The sequence below is a fragment of the Capsicum annuum genome, chromosome 11, assembly GCF_002878395.1.
Source record: "Capsicum annuum cultivar UCD-10X-F1 chromosome 11, UCD10Xv1.1, whole genome shotgun sequence".
Lineage (NCBI taxonomy): Eukaryota > Viridiplantae > Streptophyta > Magnoliopsida > Solanales > Solanaceae > Capsicum > Capsicum annuum.
Genome location: NC_061121.1, coordinates 134,111,244 through 134,123,855, shown reverse-complemented (window position 1 = coordinate 134,123,855; position 12,612 = coordinate 134,111,244).

The following is a 12,612-nucleotide window of genomic DNA, read 5'->3' as shown; positions in this document are numbered from 1 at the left end:
TATGCTTTATTTACTACTTTTCTTGGTCGGCCTATGATACCTACTGAGTACAAGTGGACCGTACTCATGCCTACTGCGCCCTTTCGATGCATCCCGAGTGTGCCTTAACTTGCTTGACTTAGGCGATTATTGGAGATTCCAAGATAGCAGTTGGACATTCATGCGTTCAAAGTTCACATCTATCTTTCTGTATTAGTTATGTCTTTATTAGTGTTCAGAGACCGATATTTTTCTTTTTGGTTATTTTTCTGATGTATTTGACTTCGGGATTGTATTAGTAGTTCTTATACTATTGACAACTAGGTTTTGGGAGTTCTGGTTACATGCATTGATTTTATTCTTTCCACTTTTATTATACCTATGTGGTTCATCTTCATTTTAAAAGACTTACCTTGGGGGAATTTCTGTTTTTTCCCTATGTGTATCAGTTTGGGTGAGAGTCTTACTTGTCACGGTTCGCCACAACTAGTGCCATCATGACCTATTGATTTTTGGGTCGTGACAATTAATCAATTCAATCTTCCAATCTTTGTATATACATCTTACCTTAGCCATATCTGCAACAAAAACAAATCTCAAATAACTCAAAAGTATTACTGTGGATTTTTTTGAGGGTTGAGTAAAGAAAAAAAAGTACTATTTGGATTTTTGGGAAAGATTTAGTTTTCCTTATGCTAAAGGAGGTGTTGGTGTCGGACAAGTAGTAGATATTTGTCTAGCTTTGTAGTTCAAAAAATGGTGGAACTTTAGATTAAAGAAGTCCTTATGAGGTAATTTGCTGAGGGCTAAATTTTGTCAAAGAGCTAATTTTGTGATTGAGCCAATGGATAAACTTTGGATTAAAAGTTTAAAATGTAGAACAAGGTGAAGGCTGAGATGGAGCATTAACTCTGAAAGTTGTTGCTTTTGGTGGGATGATTGGCTTGGTATGGGCCATTGGCTGCTCACAACACTTTTGATGCTAAACCAGAAAACATCACAGTTGATAAATTCTCTTAGCAAGGACAGTTGAATGAAACTTTGGTTAGAAAACACGCCCCTCCTAATCTGGTGCATAAGATTCTCTCAACACCTATTAGGTATCATGCAAATCTTTTTGATCAACCTATTTAAAAGTCAAACTCTAGTGGTGTGTTTACTTGTTCATCTGTTTGGAACTTGACAAGGAGGAAAAAGACCACACTCAACAACTTTTGGCCAGCTAAATCCCTTTTAAAATATCATTTCTTGTATGGAGAGCTCTCAGGAATAAACTTTCCACTAATAAAAAAATCACAACCCTTAGACAGAACCCTAAAGATTGTAGTTGTCGTATTATACCTGGTGAAGATACAAATGATCATATATTTATAGTTGTCGTATTATACCTGGTGAAGATACAAATGATCATATATTTATGTCACGAAGTTTTTCCAACTCTTCTTGGATGTTCTTCTCCAACAGTTCGGGTATCAATCATGTATCTACTCTTTTACCTAATTTGCTGATGAAATGGTGGTGCATCAAGCTTAAGAATGAAGTGCATAGACTAATCATACAAGCTTTACCTATTTTCTTATGTTGGAACTTGTGGAAGAACAAATGTTCAAGTAAATATGGGAGCAAAAAGTCTAACAGTACTAGATTCAAACTTGTTGTTAAGAAGCATATGTATATGTTACTGTCTATTACTCTTCCATACATTGCCAGGTCACTAGATTGAAGAACTTTGGTTCAACAAATGGACCAAAGTCAGCATGAGGTGCAAATTATACATTTTTTCTGCGCTAAGGCCGTTGTTACACTGGTTAAGCTAAATACAAATGATAGTACCTTGACAATCCGGCTGGAAGTGTTCCTGAGAGATTATGGAAGCAATCTTATATGTGCATTTGCTGCTTCATTAGGGTTAGGAACCAATAATCATGCTGAATTGTAGGCAACCATTATTGAAATCACCTAGCTAGTGCATTCAACATGTATACAAAAAGGTGCTCTTGGAGGTTGATTTAGAGCTCTTAGTTATATGGTTGAAATCAAATATCCATCCTCCATGTAGTATTTATAAGTACATTGTGAAGTTACAAGAGTTAGTACTGTCACTTGAATATTTCCACTGTCAACACATTTATGGGGAAGTCAATTATACTAAAAATGCTCTATCTAAACATAGTCATCAAGTTACTCAGATATAATACTTTTACTCTGTTTAACAACTTTCTGAAGTTGTTAAAGGATACTTCAGAATGAATAATTAGAGTATGGCCAGTTTCAAAAAAAGAAAGAGAAGAACTAAGTCAATGTCGTGCATTGTTTCCTAATTACTTAGTTTCCCAACTTGTTTAGTTTTTGTATCAGTCTTTATACCTTGACTTTTGTACGAGATCCTTCTTAGTATGGGAAAGAGTTAGTTTAGTAGGCTCATTAACTCTAGTACCATCTTAAGTCTTTGGAGATAAGATTTTAGTTCCCCTACCTTATACTTTATTAGCATACAACAACAACAACAAACCCAGTATATTCCCACAAAGTAGGGTCTGGGAAGGGTAGAGTGTACGCAGTCCATACCACTACCTCTAAAGAGGTAGAGAGGATGTTTTCGATAGACCCCCATCTCAAGATTAAAGACAACATCCAAAAGCATCAAAATTAAGGAGCATGATAAAATAACATAGGTACGACATCCACAAAAGATTGTACATTACAAAACAAAGAACACCAAAGTCCACCTAATTACTGGCTACGACTCATCCACACCCTTAGACCTCTATCCTAGTGTTTTTCCTCCATACCTTCCTATCCAGGGTCATGTCCTTAGTCAACTGTAACTTCTCCATGTCATGCTTAATCACTTCTCTCCAGCATTTCTTCGGTCTACCCCTACCCCACTTGAAACCTTCCAAGGCTAACCTCTCACACCTACGAACTGGGGCATTTGTACCCCTCCTCATCACATGACCAAACCATCTCAACCTCACTTCCCGCATTTTTTGTCCACAGATACCACTCCCACCTTCTCCCGAATAATATCATTCCTAACCCTGTCAGCCCTTGTGAAACCACACATCCAACGCAACATCCTCATTTCCACCACTTTCAACTTCTGGATATGACAATTCTTAACCGGCCAACACTTCACTCCATACAACATAGAAGGTCGGATTTCAATTCTATAGAATTTACCTTTTAGCTTGTGGGAAACCTTCTTATCGCATCAAATACCTAAAGCGAGCCTCCATTTCATCCAACCAGCCCCAATACGGTAAGAAACATCCTCATATATCTCTCCATTCCCTTGAATCATAGACCCGAGATACTTAAAACTATCCCTCTTGCAAACCACCTGAGAATCCAACTTCACTACAACCTCCTCCTCATGCCTCGAGTCACTAAACTTCCATTCCAAGTACTCCATCTTGCTCCAGCTCAACCGGAAACCTTTAGACTCCACGGTTTTTCTCCAAACCTTCAGCTTATCATTAACCCCTTGTTGCGACTCATCAATTAAAACTATATCATCTGTGAAAAGCATACACCAAGGTACCTCACCTTGTATATTCCGCATCAACATATCCATCACCAAAGCAAATAAAAATGGACTAAGAGTTGATCCCTGGTGCAACCCTGTTAAGACCAGGAAATGTTCAGAATGTCCTCCCATAGTCCTTACTCGAGTCTTTGCCCCCTCATACATGTCCTTAATCGCTCTGATGTATGCCACCGGGACCCTTCTGACCTCCAAGCATCTCCAAAGAACCTCCCTAGGGACCTTATCATACGCCTTTTCCAAGTCAATAAACACCATGTGAAGATGCCTCTTACTCTCTCTATACTGCTCTACCAGTCTCCGCATAAGGTGAATTGCCTCAGTCGTAGAGCAACCAGGCATAAAACTAAATTGATTCTCCAAAATAGGCACAATCTTCCTCAACCTCCGCTCCACCACCCTCTCCCAAATCTTCATCGTGTGACTCAACAACTTAATACCCCGATAGTTATTGTAACTCAGAATGTCATCCTTATTCTTATATAAGGGAATCATTGTGCTCCATCTCCACGACTCAGGCATCTTTGCTGACTTGAAAATATTGTTAAACAAGTTGGTCAGCCACCTTAACCCTGCCCCGCCAGAGAACTTCCAAAAGTCCATCAGAATCTCATCGAGCCCCGTCGTCCTACCCCTTTGTATCTTGCGAATAGCCTCACTGACCTCCTCTATCTTAAAACACCAACAAAATCCAAAGTGGTGACACTCCCCGAAAAGCTCCAACTCTCCTAACACAACACCTCTGTCCCCTTCATCATTCAAGAGCTTATGAAAATACGACTGCCATTTTTTCTTAATGAGGACGTCTTTCACCCAAACTCTGCTATCCTCCCCCTTAATGCACTTCACCTGGTCCAGATCACGACTCTTCCTCTCCCTAACCTTGGCCAGCCTAAACAACCTCTTCTCTCCGCCTTTCTTCTCTAACCCCTTATACAAACTCTCAAAAGCTACTGTCTTAGCAGCCATAACTTCTAGCTTAGCCTCTTTTTTAGCTAACTTGTACTCCTGCCTGCTCACCCACTTCTCTTCTTCATACTTACTTTCAACCAATTTACCGTAAGCCGCCTTCTTCAACTCCACCTTATTCTCAACATCTTCATTCCACCACCAATCCCTCTAAAACTAGCTATACCAACCCCTCAAAACACCCAACACCTCCCTAGTAGACTCTCTGATACAACCATCAGCACTATCCTACATACTATCCACATCTCCCCCGTACTCCCACACCCTATTTGCCTCTAACTTTACCCCTATCTCTAAAGAACTATCCCGAGTCAGACTTCCCTACCTAACTCTAGGTCGACCCTTCCCACCCTACCTCAACTTACCCTTCTTGATAGCTAAGTCCATCACTAGAAGTCTATGCAGGGTTGCAAGATTCTTACTCGGGATTACCTTACAATCCTTGCACAAAGCTCTATCTTCCTTCCTAAGCAGTAGAAAGTCAGTCTGGGTCTTGGCTACCCTACTATGGAAAGTAACCAAATGCTCTTCCTTCTTTCGAAAGCTGGAATTCACTACCACCAATCCAAAGGCCCTCGCAAACTCCAAGAGAGCAGCTCCCTCGTCATTCTTAACCCTGAACCTAAAGCCCCCATGCACATCATCGTACCCTAACTGCAAGACCCAATGTACCTGTTAAAATCCCCTTCTATAAAAATCTTCTCTGAACTAGGCACGCCTCTAACCACCTAATCCAAAACCTCCCAAAAACTCTTTTTCTCCTCCTTGTCCAGTCCCACCTGTGGTGCATACGCACTATAAATGTTCAAAGTAAACCCCCTAAAACTAATTTGATAGTCATAACCTTATCACTAACCCTTTTCACCTCCACTACCTACCCCCTAAGCTCCTCGTCCACTAAGATGCCTATGTTATTTCTACGTGTATCACTACCTGAATACCACAACTTGTACCCATCTATATCCATAGCCTTGAAACCTACCCACTTGGTCTCCTAGACACACATAATATTAATCTTTCTCTTCCTATGAATCTTAATGAATTCTATCAACTTACCCTGCAGGGTCCCAATGTTCCACGATCCTACCCTCAAAATATCAAATCTCTCATCCCCTTCCTTAATACCTCGCACTCCACATCTCAAACCTAACCCAACACCAGCCCCGAACCCACTCCTAGCCCACCAAGACTCCCAGGACGTGACCTTATTCTACCATGAGCTACCCAAACCACTACTCAACATAAAATATAACAAAGGCTAAAACAATAGTAACAATAAAAGGCACATGCAAAGCATAAAATGCAACCAAAATTCAAGCACAACAGCTACTAGAAAAATAAAAAAATGAAATAAAATTCAAGAAATAAAATTAAAGGTTAGAATTCACCGGGATATATAGAAATCCCATCGTGGGCACGCATAAAAAACACAGTAATATCTACCTTTAAGTAAATCGGACAAAACTAAAAACACAAGTAGCTGAAATAACAATTACCAAGAACTAAATTGTAAAGAGTATGTACAAAGTAAAGTTTAGATGTCACCATGGTTCTATGTGTGCTGGCCACAGAAATTTTGAAGTAGAAATTGGTTGCCAGAAGTACAGTAACCGGAAAGAAGTTAGCTTTGCATCGCCAAAAAGTTGCTGAAGCTTCTTCTTGGTATTGCCGGAATCTAAACGTCGATGGGCATCTGACCAACTAATTTAACTATTTTAAACTAGTTCTGACCGGTTCTTCCCTCTACCACCATCGCTGGATTCAGGTCGAAGGATGCCTTAAATCTACTGGCGACCACAGTAACAAAAGAGCAAACCGATCTGGGAAAAAAAAGGACTTAGTGAGAGAGAGGTAGAGAGAGAGAGAGAGTGGCCTTACCTATTATCGTCGCCGGCGTCGACGGTCTGTCAAGACCATTTAAATAGACATTAAAGGGAAAAAAGAAAGGAGTGTGTAGAGAGAGAGAAAAGAGAGGACAGGTTTGCCTTATTCCAGTTGACAACACTATCTGAGATAAAACAAAAATTCTAAAGTTTATCAAAAAAAATATATTAGGTAAATTAAAATTTACTATATTTATATATATAACTTCAAAATATTAATTAACTAATTGTTGAAAAACAAAATCTAATACCAAGAAAAGAGAATGTTGATGTCTAATAAGGGGGGCTCCAAATAAAGTGGTATGTTTTGTCCTCAAAAAATCTGTGAAACTCATCAGATGTGTCACTTTTGGAAAAGTAAACCTCTATAATTTCTTTTATTTTTGAAACTTTTATTTAATGTCTGATATTTATAGTGAATTTAATTAATCTAAATTTACATGACGTAAAATTTTATATCAAAAAAATTTTTGTGTCCAATATTTAAACCAAAATTTTTTATTAAATAAAAAATAGCCCTAGTTATACCATATGTTCATTGATGTTAGTTCCATAAATTATGTGTATATCACACGATTCAAGTGTTGTGTAAGATTTTTACCTTTTCTTTCACACCTAATGAAAGTAAAATCATTAGAATCAAAAGTTCTAAATTGAACTGAGGTGTTTAACTTTATATTCTAAATGAATCTTTTTATGGTGTAGAAAACTTATTTAACTAGTTATAGTGCATAAATGTCATGCATTATACTGAAATAAGTCAATGTCTTCTATCAAAATATGTAATTTTGAGTTTTTAGTTTATAGAAAAGCCATCATTTCACCCCGAAATTTATACGCCCAACTTACTTTAACACTTGAATTAAACTTTCATTTATTTACCCTCCTTAACATCTTTAAAGTATATTAAAATATCCCATTCGTAGCCTAACCCAAGTAAAGGCTGGGTGTTATTAAACACATACATTTTGATTCGTCCATGTTAAAACCTGACCCATTCTCAATTATAACCCAACCCACTCTTAAAAAATATCCCATTTCACTTTCTTCTTCCTAAAACCTATCTAAACCACGACTCACTTGATCTCTCACTTCAAATTAGTTGATTTCTATGGTTGTTTATGATTTCTAGGTTGCTCCTAGATGAAATTTAACTACCCAGGTGATTATTAGTTGTTTCGACTGTTGTATTTTGACATTAGGGTTTTTGCGTTTAAAAAAATTCTAAGCTCATATTATTTTAATTTTTTTTAGATTAACCATGAATTTTATGTATGTTACGTTGAGGTTTCACCATGGAGGAAAATTACAACAAAAGTCTTGTACTAAGTATCATGAAGGTATTGTTACTAACTATTTCGATGTTGATGTAGATAAATTTTCTTACTTTCAATTTATTGGTTACGCAAAGGAAATTGGTTATAACCATTCCTCGTGTATTGTTTATGTCAGACTTCCTAAAAGAAAATATTTAGTAAAGGTGACATGTGATAGGGACATTTTGGATATTGTACCTTAACTTAAAAATGGAGATATTGTTGAGTTATATATGGCACATTTAGTTAAAGAGCCTGATGTGGTTCCAACTATTGAATATGACCCCTATGTGGGAGGAGAATTTTGTTCTACTACTTTTGATAAAGAGTTAAGTCAAGACTCAGGAGATTGTGAAAATTTAGAGTTTGAAGAGGGCTTTGTAGATGCTGCAGCACCTCAAGAACCTATAGTTAGTAAAAGCTTGAGTGATGATGGTACTGTAGCTAGGGGTGAATACCTAGGTTGTGGTGATGGTATTTTTTCTATTGGTGAAGCCTAAGGTGGTTGTGGTGGTGGTGTTTCTACTACTGGTGGGACTTGCGTGATGGTGGTATTGCTACTAGGGGTGAAAACTTAGGTGGTGGTGGTGGTAGTGCTAGGAGTAATGACTTAGGTAGTGTTAGTGGTATTTTTACTACTAGTGAGGAGTTATGTAGTGGTGATATTGGTTTTTCTACTACTGGTGAGGACTTAGGTGATGGTGGTGTTGCTGCTAGGAGTGAAAACTTAGATGGTTATGGTAGTGGTGTTTCTGCTGCTGGTGGGGACTTTGGTAATGATGGTGTTGCTGCTAGGTGTTAGATATTAGGTGGTGGTAGTGGTAGTGCTAGGAGTGAGGACTTGGGTGTGTTTCTACTAGTATTGAGCAGAATTTAGGTGACACTGCTTTTGTTACTGCAGCATAGGTCTCAGTCAATTCATTAGATTGGGAAAGTAAAACTGATGTTAGTGAAAATTTAGATCATTATGACTTGTTTGATGAAGGTGTAGATGATAAGTATGGTAGTGATATTCTGAGTAGGTAAGGATTTTGAGGGTTAAAAAAAGGGCTACCAAGAAGAAGAGGTCTGATGAAACAAAAAAAAAGAAAAAGAAAACTTAGAACAAAAGGTGTTAGTTTAGGTAAAAAGAAAATTGATGTGGGATATGATGAGGTTTTATCCAAGAAAAAAATTATCTAGAGGGAAAGATAGCTGAAGATGGTCCATATGTTGATTCAGATAAAGAGGTAAGTTTTGAAATAGATTTTGATGAGGATAATTATGGGGATGCTGAATGTAACACCCCATACTTTTGGGCTAGGATTTTAGACCATCATTCCTATGCGTATAGACCCAAACTAGATGATTCCTTGTTAATATATGTGTGGTGATCAATCCTGTAGTGTGGGAATACCTTTGAATACGAATTGAGGTTACAAAAATCCCCTAACTCAAAGATTAGTTAAAAACATTTCTTTCGATTAAGTTTTAGTGGGCGTTTAAACTTGGGTCAACTTCCATCAACCATAACTTCTTTTATATAAAAAATTAGAGGTCCTACTATATATCAAATGAAAGGACTTCGAAGTATCTTTCCAACAATACCAATTTTACCTTAATCTGATACCCAAACAAAAAGTTATGGCTTTGCAAAGAGATGTGTGTTGCCTAACAATTGTAAATATTCACTGGAAAGAGTTTTCCATAGGTAGTGTTATGCAAACCATAAAGTTTGCCATAGGGAGTTCGAGGCAAACCATAAAGTTTGCCATATCTCGTGCGACGCAAACCCCATGGTACAATGACCTGGACATTTCTTTTTAGAGGTATTTCGAGGGCAACTAAGTCATTTGACACCCCTAAATGGTCCCTAATCATCCTTAAACAAAATTAGGCTTATTAGTAAGCTTTTAACTCCCTTAAGATCCCTATTTCATCTTTCAAGAGCATAAGAGGAGAAAACAACTATGGTTTGGACAATCAAGCTTAAAGGTCCAAACTTTTTGAAATTTCTTGAATTCATTACAACTAAGGTACGTGGGGTTTTCCTAAAACTACATGGGCATGGTGAAATTGGTTTTAATGATGAATAAATTTTTAGAAATCATGAATTTACAAAGGGGTTTGGATTTAAAATTACAATTATGCATTATGAAACCTTATTGATGATAAAGTTTTGGTCTGAGGCCTTCCCCCCTTAAATTTTATTTTTTGTTCATATATGTTCATATGTGGGTTGAATGTTTGAAACTTGATTTGAGAGCACAAAGATTTATACTTCCTCTATTGTTATGAACTATTTGATTGCATATTGAGAAACATGCCATAAATGTCTTTACTATTATTTGTTGACTTGATTTTGATGATGACTTGAAGAGAGGGTGTCTTTCTTAATTGAATAAATAAAAGCGATGATTTTAAAAAGAAGTGAATGATTTGTTACAAGATACTTGACCACCATGTGTTTGTGAATTGAATTGAGGATTCTTGACTCTATTTTCATGAACTTCACTATACATATCCTCTTATACTGTTTGACTAGGTTGGTGGTCTGAAAATAATGTTTTGAAAGAGAAGACTGTAACATGATATTGTATGGCTTAGAAATATGACTTGCAAGTTTTGGTATGATGATACCAGTATAGATAATGCCTTGATAACACAAAATAGAATACAGATTTTTATTCAGGTTTCTAGATTTTGAATTCAGAAAGAAGCATGTTTGTTATTGGTTAAAAATAGGCTTAAAGAGAGTTAGATTGTTACCCGAAGAAAGTATAAGTTGAAAGACTCAATACTAGAAATCATGATTTTCCAACACGAGGTTATGGTACCATGCTGTGTGGTCTTATATATCTTGATTTATGTCATCCCACTTTGGGACTATGGTTAAGAGCCATGCCTTGTGGTCTTGTGCATTACCATGAAATGTTGATTTGATTAGGGGATCGTGGCACCATGCTATATGGTCTTGCGTGTCTCCCCATACTGATACTCCAATCCTTGCAGCAAAATTGGATTGAAGACTTGGCCACCGAGTTAAGGACGGATTCCATATAGCCCATGGAATTACAGATTGTAGGGTGTACCATCTAGCTCAGAAGTAAGACAAAGAATGAGTTATGATTTCAAAGAATTGTTCGAAGTCTTTTAAAGTGTGCCCATGTGTTTTCATATATTATATGTAAAATGTTTTATGAATTGCTCTCACTTATGTTATATATATAAATACCTTATTTTGGAATTCTCTGTGTACCAGTACGTCTGTATTAACCCCCTATATTTTAGGGCCTGAGGCTCAGTCCAGGGATCCCGCTAAGCCATAGAATTTTCAAATAGAAGTGTGCAGTTGGTGAGCCTTATCTATTTCGGAAGGCCGAGTTTATTTAAATATTGTTATTTTTCTGATTCAAGGTCTAACTGGGGGGCTTTGTCCCATTTTTGTTTTCAGATAGATTGTTGTTTTCAGTTGTAGTAGCTATTTTGCAGACGTGTTTCAGATAGTTTGAGTTTTATTGAACTTATGTTCTCATTACTCAGTTGAGATATTAAAGTGACCATGATTCTATTTGTATTATATTTCATATTTTTCCTTATTGTATATGAATGGTGTTCATGATTGCCAGATAGAAAAGGGCACCTAGGCCTTCATGGTTCGGGATGTTTGTTGCAGCTAGGGCCCCTATTCGGGTCATGAAACTTAAGTTGAACAACCTGCTAAAAGAGAAGAAAAAGCAAGAAGAGTAAACAAAAATTACAAGAGGATTTTGTTTGATCCTAGTTGTAAATTAATAGTTTGAGAGCTTGAGCTTTGTTTTGTAAATGTTGAAGAGTTTACCAAAGCTCCTACTAGATATGTTGTTCAAGAACATTTAGAGCTAGATAAGTTTGTGAATGAACTAAAAAGGGTGAGAGTAAAGTATGTAGATGATTGTCCATGGTTGTTGTTTGCACGCATTTATTCTAGGACTAGATATTTTCAAGTTAAGAAGTACATTCTAGTGTACAGGTGTAATGCCACAAGAAAATAACAACATGGTGAATTCTAAATACTTGGCTGAGAGGTAAAAGGATAGAATCACATCAGAACATGGAATTAGAGTTTGTCAGTTTCAAAAGTTAGTGAAGAAAGAGTTGGAGGTATATATAGGGATTACTATAGCAAGAAAAGCTAGAAATATTGTATTGCAACAAATTATTGGTGATCATATAGAGGATTTCAAAAGAATTTTTGATTATAGAGATGAGCTCTTAAAGACCAATCCAGGTAGTACGTGTGTAGTGAGGCTTAGAGGCTTAGTGAAGAAACTTTTGAAGATGGACGAAAACAGATCTAATCATCTTACATATGTTTTGATGCTTTGAATAAAGCATTTAAAGTTGGTGCTAGGAGATGTATTGGGTTTGATGGTTGTATTTTTGAAAGGTATTTGTAAGGGTCAATTACTTATGTCTATTTTTAAGGATAAGAATAAGCAGATACTACCATTAGCCTAGGCAATTGTTGAATCTGAAAAAAAATTCACCTAGAGATGGTTTGTTAGACTTATGCAGAATTATCTTGAATTGGGAGATGGGTCTGAAAACAAATTCACTTAGAATGGGTGCTAGACATGATTTAGCCAATTGGTCTAAAGATTGGAGAGGTATTGAAAAAAGAAACTATTTTTGAAAGTGTGCCCAAACTATATATGAGCAAGAATTGAGAAGAAATTTGGATCATATGGAGATGTTATGGAATAAGATATGTGATGACATACTGTATTATAACATATAAAGGTGGTCTAAGGTTTACTTCAAATATCATAGTTATTGCGATAGTGTTGACAAAAACATCGCTGAAAGCTTGAACTCATGGATATTGGGGGCAAGATACAAGAATATCATAACAATACTTGAGGAAATAAGGGTCAAGGTGATGAGAATAATAGGATAA